General features: G+C 45.7%; 1 protein-coding gene across 2 annotated transcripts in view; it reads right to left on the reverse strand.

Annotated features, from left to right (window-relative positions):
* The window catches only part of DLGAP2 (DLG associated protein 2), a 424,403-nt gene that overhangs the window by 16,771 nt on the left and 395,627 nt on the right, over positions 1–12,005 (reverse strand). The window lies entirely within an intron of this gene.

Raw genomic sequence — 12,005 nt, forward strand, 5'->3', positions numbered from 1 at the left:
GAGATTATTTCAGTGCTGCTGTTTGGATGAGCTGGAAGACACAAGAACACGTGTGAGTAAAAGCAACACTGAGTTCTTCCTGTTTTTTGGACTGCGTGACGTGTTAGTGAACTCGGTTAGGTGCGAATTCCTTCATTTTTAGAAAACAAACACATCCATATGTGTTCTCTCATTGGATTGGATTAAATAATTTCTAGTGGACTGTGGGCCGCTATCTCCTGGCGGTGCTGTGAGGTGTGTGTTATGTAGGAAGAGGCTGTGTGGACAGAGGCCGCGCAGGAAGGTCGTAGCAGCTAAGACGTGGCTCCTCTCCTGAAGATGGCAAAAGGGTCACGAGTTTCTGAATATGCTCACAGCTACTAAACTCACCAACCCAGGTACCCAGTAAACGTGTAATGCGCACGCTACACTTCTGAAGTGCTGAGTCAGCAGACCACAGTTTAGTGAGGTAGGAAGAATTAATCTACAAATGGTTCCTAATTGCAATGACTTTATTTGGTTAATCAAATAGTAATTTTTTCTTTTTTTTTTTGGAGACAGGGTCTCGCTTTATCTCCCAGGCTGGAGTGCAGCGGTGTGACCTTGGCTCACTGCAACTTCCGCCTCCCAGGTTCAAGCAATTTTCCGGCCTCAGCCTCCCCAGCAGCTGGGATTACAGGTGTGCACCACCACGCCTGGCTAATTTTGTATTTTTAGTATAGACAGGGTTTCTCCACGTTGGTCAGGCTGGTCTCGAACTCCCGACCTCAAGTGATCTGCCCATCTCAGCCTCCCAAAGTGCTGGGATTACAGGTGTGAGCTGTTGTGCCCAGCTGTAAGATTTTTAAAAAGAATATACTGTATGTGTGTGTGTTTATTTTTGTTTATTTATTTTGAGATGGAGTCTCACTCTGTCACCTAGGCTGCAGTGCAGCGGCGTGATCTTGGCTCATTGCAGCCTTCACCTCCCGAATTCAAGCGATTCTCCTCCCTCAGCCTCCGGAGTAGCTGGGATTACAGGCGCTTGCCACCAAACCCGGCTAATTTTTGTATTTTTAGTACAGACAGAGTTTCACCATGTTGGCCAGGCAGGTCTTGAATTCCTGACCTCCAGTGATCAGCCTGCCTTGGCCTCCCAAAGTGCTGGGATTACAGGCGTGAGCCACCGCACCTGGCTCGTGTGTGTGTGTGTGTGTGTTTTAGAGACGGTCTTGCTCTGCTACCCAGGCTGGAGTGCAGTGGCAGGTAGCTCACTACACTCTCCAATTCCTTAGCTCAAGCCACCCTTCCATCCTGGCCGCTGAAAGTGCCGGGATTACAGGCGTGAACTACCACGACTGGCCATAATATAATTCTATCAGTGGAAATAATTTAACCAAGAAAAATAGGTGCAGCTACTTTTGCGTTTAGACTAGTCAAAAAAAATACTCTGTTCAAGGAGTCTGTCTCCGAGCCTTCCGAGCTTCCTCATTTTCCTCCTCCCCTGTGTTCACACCCACTCTTGCGTCTGCTGTCAGCCTGGTCCCCACTTTGTAAATAATAGCTTTGGTAGATCCTAGCTCACCATGATCTTCAAAACCACACAGGAATCCACTGGAACCCATTTCTTACCAGTGCACCCCGGGCCCATGGATCTCTGCTAGGTTTTATTTACTGGAGCAACAATTCAACGTCATTCCATAGAGCGTGCCCAGTACACGTATGTGGCTTTTCTGTACCCAGGTCAGCACTTGGGGCCAGGCTGCCCACCAGGCAGGGGGCAGATGATATAAGCATCTCCTCGCCTCTCAGTTCACACCAAGTCTCCCCGTCATGGCCTTCAGCACGGGCGCTTCAAGGTGGGGCCGTCCTTCCTGAGCTTGCTAAGGAGGCATCTTCCGCTTCTTCCGGCCAAGCTGATTCTTCCACCTGCTCTTTTTATTCTCCTTGGAGATTCTCTGCAGCGCACAAATCACTAACCTACACGACACACCCTAAAACTGAAAGTGCTGCTGGTTTAACGAGCCCAGCCCTTTCTCCTGCTTTCACTGGAAGGAAAAGGGGGCATTTATCCTGGAGATTTGCCCCCTTGAACGCAGAGGCGAGAGATCCATCCCCACTTACATCTGTGGTTTTACGTACTTCGCGAGGGAATACTGATGTGCTCAAGGTTTTGCCTAGAGACGTGCAGGTGCCTGGAGCTCAGGGGACTTTGCAGACCCACCTGTGCCTCGCCTGGGGATCTTGTGCCAGGCATGGCCTGACTCATGGGGTCTGGGTGGGCCAGAGAGTCCGTTTCTTTCGAGCATTTAGGAGATGCCCCCGCTGGCTCCCAGGGCACACCTGACTGTGGAAGCCTAGACAGCATTTCCAGAAGTCGAAACCGAGGTCCAGGGAAGTGAACTCAACCCCCGTGGAGGTTCTTCCACAACAGCTCTTTCCCCAAACATTCCTTAACAGTCAGTCCCAGAGACAGTTACTGGTGAGATTCATTCCACACGATCCAGAAACTGGCATCAGAGACCCTGGCATCCTGCCGCCCAAGCTAGGGCGCTGCTTTAGGGAAGAAGAACCACATGTCATGGGCACAAAGGGCCTTAATGTTCATGTAATAAAATGCTATGAGCCAGGCGAAAATGACGTTGCAAAGATCACTTTGATTTGAGAGGGCTTATGACACGCTGTGACCCGGGAGTCGACCACACAGCAGGGTGTGCGGTGTGTCCCTCGTTTTTCAGAACAGGAAGGTCTGGCATTCTGTGCCACATGTTTTGTCCTGGGTGGGATAATGGACTTAAAAACATCCTTTTCTGTCTTGTCTTATTTTTCTAAAGTGAAGATTGTTTTGCTCCCCACAGTTTTATTATGAAGCTTTTCACACATGCAGAAAATGGGGAAGAAAAGTGGAACCCACAGCTCCCTCCCCGTTCCGTGGAGACGGCTGTTAGTGTTGTCCTGTGGTATCTCTTCCTGAGCCCTTTACCTGCGACCACCTTGTAGAACCAGGGCCACTGTCACCCCCGCGAAGGTGACAATAGTTCCTGAATATCATCTAATTCTCCATTGCTTCTAGGGTATGAAAAAGATGAAGAAAGCATAACTTTAATAAAAGCAAATAACTCGGATAACACTTTGGCATCATTTCAGTCTTGAAAAGAAGAAAAGAATGGAAGGTTGTCTGTCGGGCATCTTAACACCGGGGCCTCGTGCTGCTCACAAATCCACTTCAAGACAGGCTGCTCTTCCATGGAGCTGATTTGCCAGCCAGGCTGGGAACAGAGAAGGGAGGGGAGGACTGGAGAAGGGAGGCTGGAGCCCCTGCCCATGTGGCCTAGGATGGAGCTGGCAGGGCTCTGAGTTGGGGTGAGGGGAGTGGAGGGGCCGCTGCGGTCGAGATGCAGCTGGAGGCGTTGGGGCTTGAGCAGTTTTTTTTTTTTTTTTTTGAGACAGAGTCTCGCTCTGTCGCCCAGGCTGGAATGCAGTGGCCAGATCTCAGCTCACTGCAAGCTCCGCCTCCCAGGTTCCCGCCATTCTCCTGCCTCAGCCTCCCGAGTAGCTGGGACTACAGGTGCCCTTGAGCAGTTTCTTGAAAGGGGTGATGGTGAAAGCCCCTCATCCTTCCTCCGCGTGCCGATGCCCCCAGAATGAACGTGTTCTGCAGCCTTGGTCTCGCTGATGATGAGGGGAGGAATCATCTTTGCTTTTGAAATGTTGAATTTCTGTTTCTTTTGTATTCTAAAACCTGGGTAATTAATGAAGATATTTAAAGGGACTATTTTAAGCAAGTGGTTGCTGCAGAAATATATAGAAGTGGATGAATAGATGAATTTATTTTGCCAACTCTATTCTTCCTCAAACTGTAATTAAAGTCTATCAGTTTTTTAAAATTTGAAGTTTAATCCCCAATTTTCACATTTCTCTTAAAGTGGAATTCAACTCAACTGTTAATACAAAGTACTTCAATTTATACTCTTTAACACAACATGAATATATGGGCAATATCTTGGTATTGATTTAATGTAGTGGAGAGTTATTATAAAGGGAATAAATTGAATATTGCTAGGGAGAGATAATGAATGTCAAAGAGTGTAGCTAATGACATGCCTGCTAATGGCAGGAGAATTTTGCTGTTCAGTGACTGAGAATGATCCTATCTGATACCTATAATGTAAATAGCTTTCTATAATTGCAAAGAAGTTGAAGTGAAAATTCAATTTATTCTCTTCCAGTCTCTACTTTCGCCATAGTTTAGACACTTGCAGGAGCTACACTAAGGACTAATTCTCATCCGAATGCAAATTCACAGAGAACCTGCTAGAACCCTAGCCTTTGATGTACAAAGAAATTTGATTAACATACTTGGCTCTTTTATTTTTTCTATCATTCCAATTCTATCTAAATTTGGTATGAAGTAACATAATTTACACTATTCTGGTGTTCTAATATTTGAGATGGATGTTTATAAAATTTGCAGAGAGTCTGAAATGATCATTTGAGTATTTGTAACCTCTGATCCCCTGAGATTCCCTTGTGACTAATTTTGTAGTGGGGTCTGCCTAAGTTATGGCTCCCAGAAATCTCCTTTGAAGACGAGCCTCATCATTTTCATGCTTTTGAGCACATCTATTCTGTGTGTTTTTAATGGATGTATCACAGTTGTACATATTCCTGGGGGCACATGTGATATTTGGACACATGTTTACAATGTGCTATGATCAAATCAGGGTGACAGGGACGTGCATCACCTCAAACATTTATGTGTGTGTGTTGGGAACATTACAATTCTTTTAGCTAGTTTGAAATACACAATACATTATTAACCATGTTTTCTTACTGTACTATTGTATACTAGAACTTATTTCTTCCACCTAACTGTATTTTTGTACCCATTAGTATGAATCAACTTCTCTTCCTCCTCCCTCCTGTTCCCTTCCCAGACTCTGGGAATCTACCAGAGTAGATTGGAGAACCATCCACCTTCATGAGCTCTGCTTTTTTTTTTTTTGTCTTTGGGATAATAGCCATTCTAGCTGGGATGAGGTGATATCTCACTGTGGTTTTGATTTGCATTTTCCTGATGGTTAGTGGTGTCGAATCTTTTTATCACATACCTGTTGGCCCCTTGTATGTCTTCTTTTGAGAAATGTCTATTCAGGTCTTTTGCCCATTTTTGAATTGTGTGTGTGTGTGTGTTTTCTGTTGTTTCAGCTCTCTTATATATTCTGGTTCTTAGTCCCTTGTCAGATGTGCAGTTTGCCGACATTTTCTCCCATTCTGTGAGTTGTCTTTTTACTTTGCTGTTTACTTCTCCTGTGCTGACAAGCATCCATGCCTTTTTATGGTCCGATTTCCCCATGGCCATTTAGTTGGGTTGTGTGGTGACATCTTCACAGGTGCTTAGCAGAGGCCTGGTCAGTGGGTTGATTCTCTTAGTTGGATCCGCATAATGGACACAGTCCATGACCTGCATCTCCCAGGAGATCTGGAAGCAGTGGATGTTCCGTTAAGCTGTGTGATACATTGACCCCTAAGGCTGGTAGCTGCCAATATGTGCACAGGCATCTGCTGTGCTCAGAACATCATCAGTATTTCTGATTCCTCCATCTTCTCTGTTGGTCTGAGACCGCCTGGGTCAACCATGGACACAGGCACAGTTTCTCTGTGGCCATGTCCTCCTCATCCCCTGCACGGAGCATGTGTTCTTCTCGTTCTCAGAGTTGCTCTGGGCTCTTTGTCATCTGCTGACCTCTGTGTGAGTGCCGACTGCTCGGGTGCTTCTTCCCATCCAGACCATTGTGTCTCAGATGGAAGATGGCCCAGGAGATACAACGCCACACATCTGACCCCAGCTCTTGTGTTAATATGACTTGTGGTCATTCTGGCTGTAAAAGGAGACCTTAGTGAGCAAATCCCTATGTGCCTCCCAGCATTAGTGTTTGCCTGGAATGTGGCATCTGACCTGGTGAACACATAGATTATTTGTTACTTTGGGAGGAGTTGCTTGGGGCAAGGAAGTTTCCGATACTGCTTGAAAGATCTGTACATGTGCTCCCTTGGTGAGTTCTTGATGAGAGTTGCATCTCAATGGAATTATTCAATAAAGTCTTAGCTTGGGAAGGATTCCTTTTGTTTTAGCAAATGTGCAAATTTTTGATTTTTCCTTTATGTATTTACCTATTTTAACATAATTAATACAAAAATCTTAAAACATTAGTAATGATTTACAATGTCTTGAGAGTACTTTTATTAACAAGAGGAGGCCTGCATTAATGTGACTTCATGCAGACCAGCATTTCTTTGGGTTCACAATAGTTTTATTAACCATAGAAGATTGAATGAATCTAGATTCATTCAATCAGTTCAGGGAACTGTGTTATGAAATTATATTTTGGGCAAAAATTACTTCATATAATGGAAATTTCAATATTCAGAGATCAGAGTTTGTCTCATAAGCCATTTAATTTAATCTTTATTTTAAAAAGTGCCATAACCAATAACCCTGTATCTGCTCCTAAAATTAGGACTAGAAATTAAGGTTATCATCTTACCTTTTAAACATTTAGGGAATTATCTGAGCTTGATTAATATTGTGCTAGTTTTATGGACAAAGTACATAGATGAGAGGCATAGCAAGTGTTTTGACATCTTTGTCCACAAAAAGATGAAGGTATCTGGGCAATTTAAGAAAAGAAATTAAGAAAATCACAAAAAGTATCAAGTTCATCCATTCTCTGTTCCTTGTGTTCAAAGTTTATAGCAATGCAGTTACATTTTCTGATTAAAAATTAGCTGGGCATAGGGGCGCTCAGCTGTAATCCCAGCTACTCAGGATGCTGAAGCAGGAGAACTGCTTGAACCCAGGAGGCGGAAGTTGCAGTGAGCCGAGATTGCACCACTGCGCTCCAGCCTGGGCGATGGAGTGAGACTTTGTCTTAAAAAAAAAAAAATAGTAGAGCAAAGACAAGCACAATCAGGATCATTTCAGTGGATGTCTATAGAATGCGAAGTGTATGAGCTACTTCCAGCCTCCGAAACTGAGGACGGCTGGGTGATTCTCTGGGATTCTAGATGTTCTGCTTTTATAAACGTGTGAGCAGGAGTGTGGCATCCTGTTCACTAAGACGGCCCATCCTCCTGCTTCCCTTTCTTCCTCCCCATTCCTATTTGCACGGCACTCTGTGCCAGGCGATGTGTGAGGCACTATCTGTGGATGATAAATGTTAAATGTGACTACTGCATTGAAGGAGACTAAAATCTCAAATGAAGGCAGAGGGTGGAGCTTTAGGGAAGTTTCATCCTTTGAGGAACACCTGTCCCCCAGGGCATGGGGCATGGCCCCGACAGAGAGGGCTCTGAGAGGTCAGGTAGCGCACACCCTCCCCGCAAGCCGGGTGAAGGGCAGTGCTGACGTGAAGATCTTCCTCCAGAGGAAGGAGACAAAGGGGCCTCTGCTCCCCAGTTCTCTGCCTCTGCGTGGACTCTTGAATCTCCTTTTCTATCATCCCCATCCACCTCCTTGGCCAAATCCAACAGTGCGTCAAGGCCCAGCACGGTGCCACCTTCTCCGGGAAGCCTTCTCAGAATCTTCCCAGGTGAAAGCGTTGCTGAGACCCCTGAGTTTTTAAGGTACTTTATCTGCACCTCTCTTGTGACACTAAACAGTTTCCACTTCCTGTAAATAGTTTTTCCCTGGTCTGTCTGCTCCCACTGTCAGGTGACTGGTTAGGTCCTTTGCCATGTCTTACTCATTGTTTCATCATTTTTGTCTGTCGGAGAGTGGCTTGCTCCATCATAAGAAATCAGTAAATATCTGTTGAATGCAGACATCACTGAGCTGAGAGAGTCCAGAGGAGGATCCTGGAGGCTCCAAAAGGTAAAAAACAAAACAAAACAAAAAAACCCTACAACAAAACCAAACATGTGTTTAAGGAAATACAATTTGGAGGCAGCAAAAATTAACTTTCCACCCTACCTTATTGAAGAAAAATAGTTTTTCAGATGCCTAATAATAAGGTAAGTGAAATTTAAATACTAGGTATCCTGGCTGGGCGTGGTTGGTTCATACCTGTAATCCCAGCACTTTGTAAGGCCAAGGTGGGCAGATCACTTGAGGCCAGGAGTTCAAGACCATCCTGGCCAACATGGTGAAACTCTATCTCTACTAAAAATACAAAATTAGCCAGGTATGGTGGCACGTGCCTGTAATCCCAGCTACTTGGGAGGCTGAGGCAGGAGAATCACTTGAACTCAGGAGGTGGAGGTTGTAGTAAGCTGAGATCATGCCATTGCACTCCAGCCTGGGAGAAAGACCAAGACTCCCTTTCAAAAAAAAAAAAAAAATTACTATATATCCTAAGATTTTGGAATCTTACTGTTGATCTGGGTCCCTATATGTCATCAAATTCAATTTTGCATGTAGTACTTTTATGGCATAATTTATAGAATTTTCTGGAATGCCTCTAGTGACAGAAAACCAGGACTTACTGCGACAGGGCCTCAGCACTAAAGCCCTTTAATTGTAAGGACTTTCATTCTTGGTTTGAGAAATAATTTGCCTCCTTACAGCTCCCGCCACTTATTTTCCAGTGGCTAATGCGGGAGAACCTTGGCCTCAGCTTCGCGGCTGAGGGACTCTGTGGGCCATGTGTGGGTCACAGCGGTGGAGGGTCAGGGATGGGACACAACCTTGTCTGAAACAGCAGGAGAAAGCAGGGGATGCACATCCAGCGTGGAAGCAGGCAGTGGAGGGGGTGCTTCCTGTAAGGGAATATCTGGACACCTTCGGACCACGGGTTAGAAAGGCGGAGCCTTCAACGTCAGAGGGTTGTGACTCCCAGTCCCGAGTCATTGCTGCTATTCTGTGATTTGGGGCAAGATCTTAATCTCTCGGAGCCCCAGTTTACCTGTAGAATGCTGGCACTACTACCCGCCTAGTCCGTGGGGATGAGCATCAGTGAGGTCTGCAGTGCATTCAGCCTAGAACCTGACCTGTCGTATGTGTTCAGGGAGAACTGGTCTAGATATTGTTCCTTTATTTTTTTGAGACAGGGTCTTATTCTGGAGTGGTGGCGGGATATTGGCCACTGCAACCTCCACTTTTGGGGCTAGGCAATCAATCCTCCCACCTTAGCCTCCTGAGTAGCTGAGACGACAGGCATGTGCCACCACACCAGGCTACTTTTAAAAATGTTATTTTTTTGGTAGAGACAAGGTTTCACTGTGTTGTCCAGGCTGGTCTAAAACTCCTAGGCTCAAGCAGTCCTCCTGCCTCAGACTCCCAGAGTGCTGGGATTATAGGTGTGAGCCACTGCGCCCAGCTGAGGATTCCAATTTTTTTTTTTTTTTTTTGAGACGGAGTCTCGCTCTGTCGCCCAGGCTGGAGTGCAGTGGCAGGATCTCGGCTCACTGCAAGCTCTGCCTCCTGGGTTCACGCCATTGTCCTGCCTCAGCCTCCCAAGTAGCCGGGACTACAGCTGCCTCCATGCCTGGCTAACTTTTTGTATTTTTAGTAGAGACGGGGTTTCACCGTGTTAGCCAGGATGGTTTCGATCTCCTGACCTCGTGATCCGTCCGCCTCGGCCTCCCAAAGTGCTGGGATTACAGGCGTGAGCCACAGAACCCAGCCGATTCTATTTTTTTTTGAAGGTATCTTTTCAAAAATGATAATCCTTGAAGAAACTAAATTGAAAGTACACACTAAACGTGGAAAATGACAGGGAATGTAGTCTCTGTGTTATAAACACAGTAATGGCTAATGTCTCAATGTCTTACACCTTCTAAAGAAGAACAGAACTTTCTGAATGTGTCCTGAATGGGATACACTCAAATGATAAGATACAATTTTATAGGCATTTTATGGGCTAAGCCCTGACGAACATGACCTCTTTGTAAACTTTTCCCTCTCTCCTCCTCCTCAAAAGTGTTCTTTTGAGGAACCACATGCTGCAGAAAACACACCTTGATTGAGTGACACGCAGGTCTCACCACCTGCTCTCATCCTGGAAGGAAGGTACCCCAGCCCGACGCTGCCCCGTCAGCACGCACCAAACCAGAGCTGGCACTTTAACTCGAATTTGGCATCAACTTAGGCAATACAGTTTTTCTGTGTTGTATCTTTGTGCTAAAGATTATAAACCCCTTTTATAATTAAGACAGTTTTGCCAAGTTGAGGCATATACCAACAAGGGGGAAGGTGCTGCAGAAAATGAGTGATTTTTAGATGTCAAAATCGTGAGCAGTCACTCTGTTCAATGTACCCTAACCATGAGAAATGCGAACGCCACGGGAACGATCGGAACACGGCTACACTGACTTGCGCCAGCCCCCTGCAGCCGTGGGTGCTGCGGGGACTGGGTCACGTGGAAGGCTTTCCCACAGCAACATCTCCTCCCCAACACTCAGTGTCCAGCGTCACCTCCTGTAAAGGATACGTGGAATTTGATGATTAAGAGACAAATGTGGAAGAACAGGATTAGTCAATTAAAGGCAATCTCTTTCTTTCTTCCTAGGTTCAGACCTTAAGTTATAACAATAAAAAATCAGCACGTCAATGATGTTCTCAGACTGCTGAGGCTCCAAGGCCGTTGTTCTCTGTAAGTCCCGGTCAATGTAGTTTCACTGTTGTACTTCTATTTCTAGGATTAGTGAATGCCCTGTTAACACAGCCATCTAGAAATGGAATGTCAGGGACAAATTTCCAAGGATCTCAGCTATCCTTTTGAAGTTCAGAATTTATAGTGATCATGTCAATGTACAAATAAATTCGAAGAAAAAGAAAAACACTTTAGAAAGAACATAATTTGTCAAGACATTCAGAAATAGCTTTGTGAAACTGTACTGTGTTCAACATAAGCACTAGTTGTAGGTACTGTGCAATTATGTAATCTATAAACAAAGACAGGTGGTATTAGCTTAGAAGTCAAATACAGCAATTTATAATGGGAGCTGCTTCTGAACTCTTTTTTTTTTTTTTTTTGAGACAGAGTCTCACTCTGTTGCCCAGGCTGGAGTGCAGTGGCTGGATCTCAGCTCACTGCAAGCTCCGCCTCCCGGGTTTACGCCATTCTCCTGCCTCAGCCTCCCGAGTAGCTGAGACTACGCCACCTCGCCCGGCTAGTTTTTTTTGTATTTTTTAGTAGAGACAGGGTTTCACTGTGTTAGCCAGGATGATCTCGATCTCCTGACCTTGTGATCTGCCCGTCTCGGCCTCCCAAAGTGCTCGGATTACAGGCTTGAGCCACAGCGCCCGGCCCCTTTTTTTTCTTTTTAAGACAGTGTCTCACTCTGTTGCCCAGGCTGGAATGCAACGGCACGATCTTGGCTCACTGCAACTTCCGCCTCCCAGGTTCAAGTGATTCCCCTGCCTCAGCCTCCCAAGTAGCTGGGATTATAGGTGCCCACCACCACACCTGGCTAATTTGTATTTTTAGTAGAGACGGGGTTTTACCATGTTGGCCAGGCTGGTCTCGAATTCCTGACCTCAGGTGATTCGCCCACCTCAGCCTCCCAAAGTGCTGGGATTACAGGTGTGAGCCACCGCGCCTGGTCTGAACCGTCTTGATGGTAGGTTTCTCTAGACAAATGGGAGGAAGGTGGAGAATAAGGGGCTGTCCCCTTCCACGTGGAGAAGCAGAGGCACAGCTGAGCCCCAAAGGGGCTGGGACAGATCTGCCTGGTGACACCTGGTAGAGGAACGACGTGGCCTTCCCGTCCCACCCAGGTGAGGAGACCTTTGGGTACGTCATCACATCGTTAACTAACTTAATCTTTTACTTACCTTCGGCATAATGCCAAGGCATTTTCTTGTAAAGCATGAGCTGGTAACAATACTAGAAAATAATACGAATGCTCCCAATGAAGTTTTTGCCAAAATCCAAGAGAACTGCTAGGTGGACTGTGAGATCACCTGTGCTCCCAAGGAAACTGTCAGCACAGTTGATCTTCTATTCAACTTACCTGACGAACAGAACACACACTTTTCCACCGATATCTTAGTGGCTGCTTCTCTTTTCATGTAATTTATATCTTTTCTTAGAATTGAGGGGGAT

Source organism: Macaca thibetana, chromosome 8 (genome assembly GCF_024542745.1).
Source record: "Macaca thibetana thibetana isolate TM-01 chromosome 8, ASM2454274v1, whole genome shotgun sequence".
NCBI classification, from domain to species: Eukaryota; Metazoa; Chordata; class Mammalia; order Primates; family Cercopithecidae; genus Macaca; species Macaca thibetana.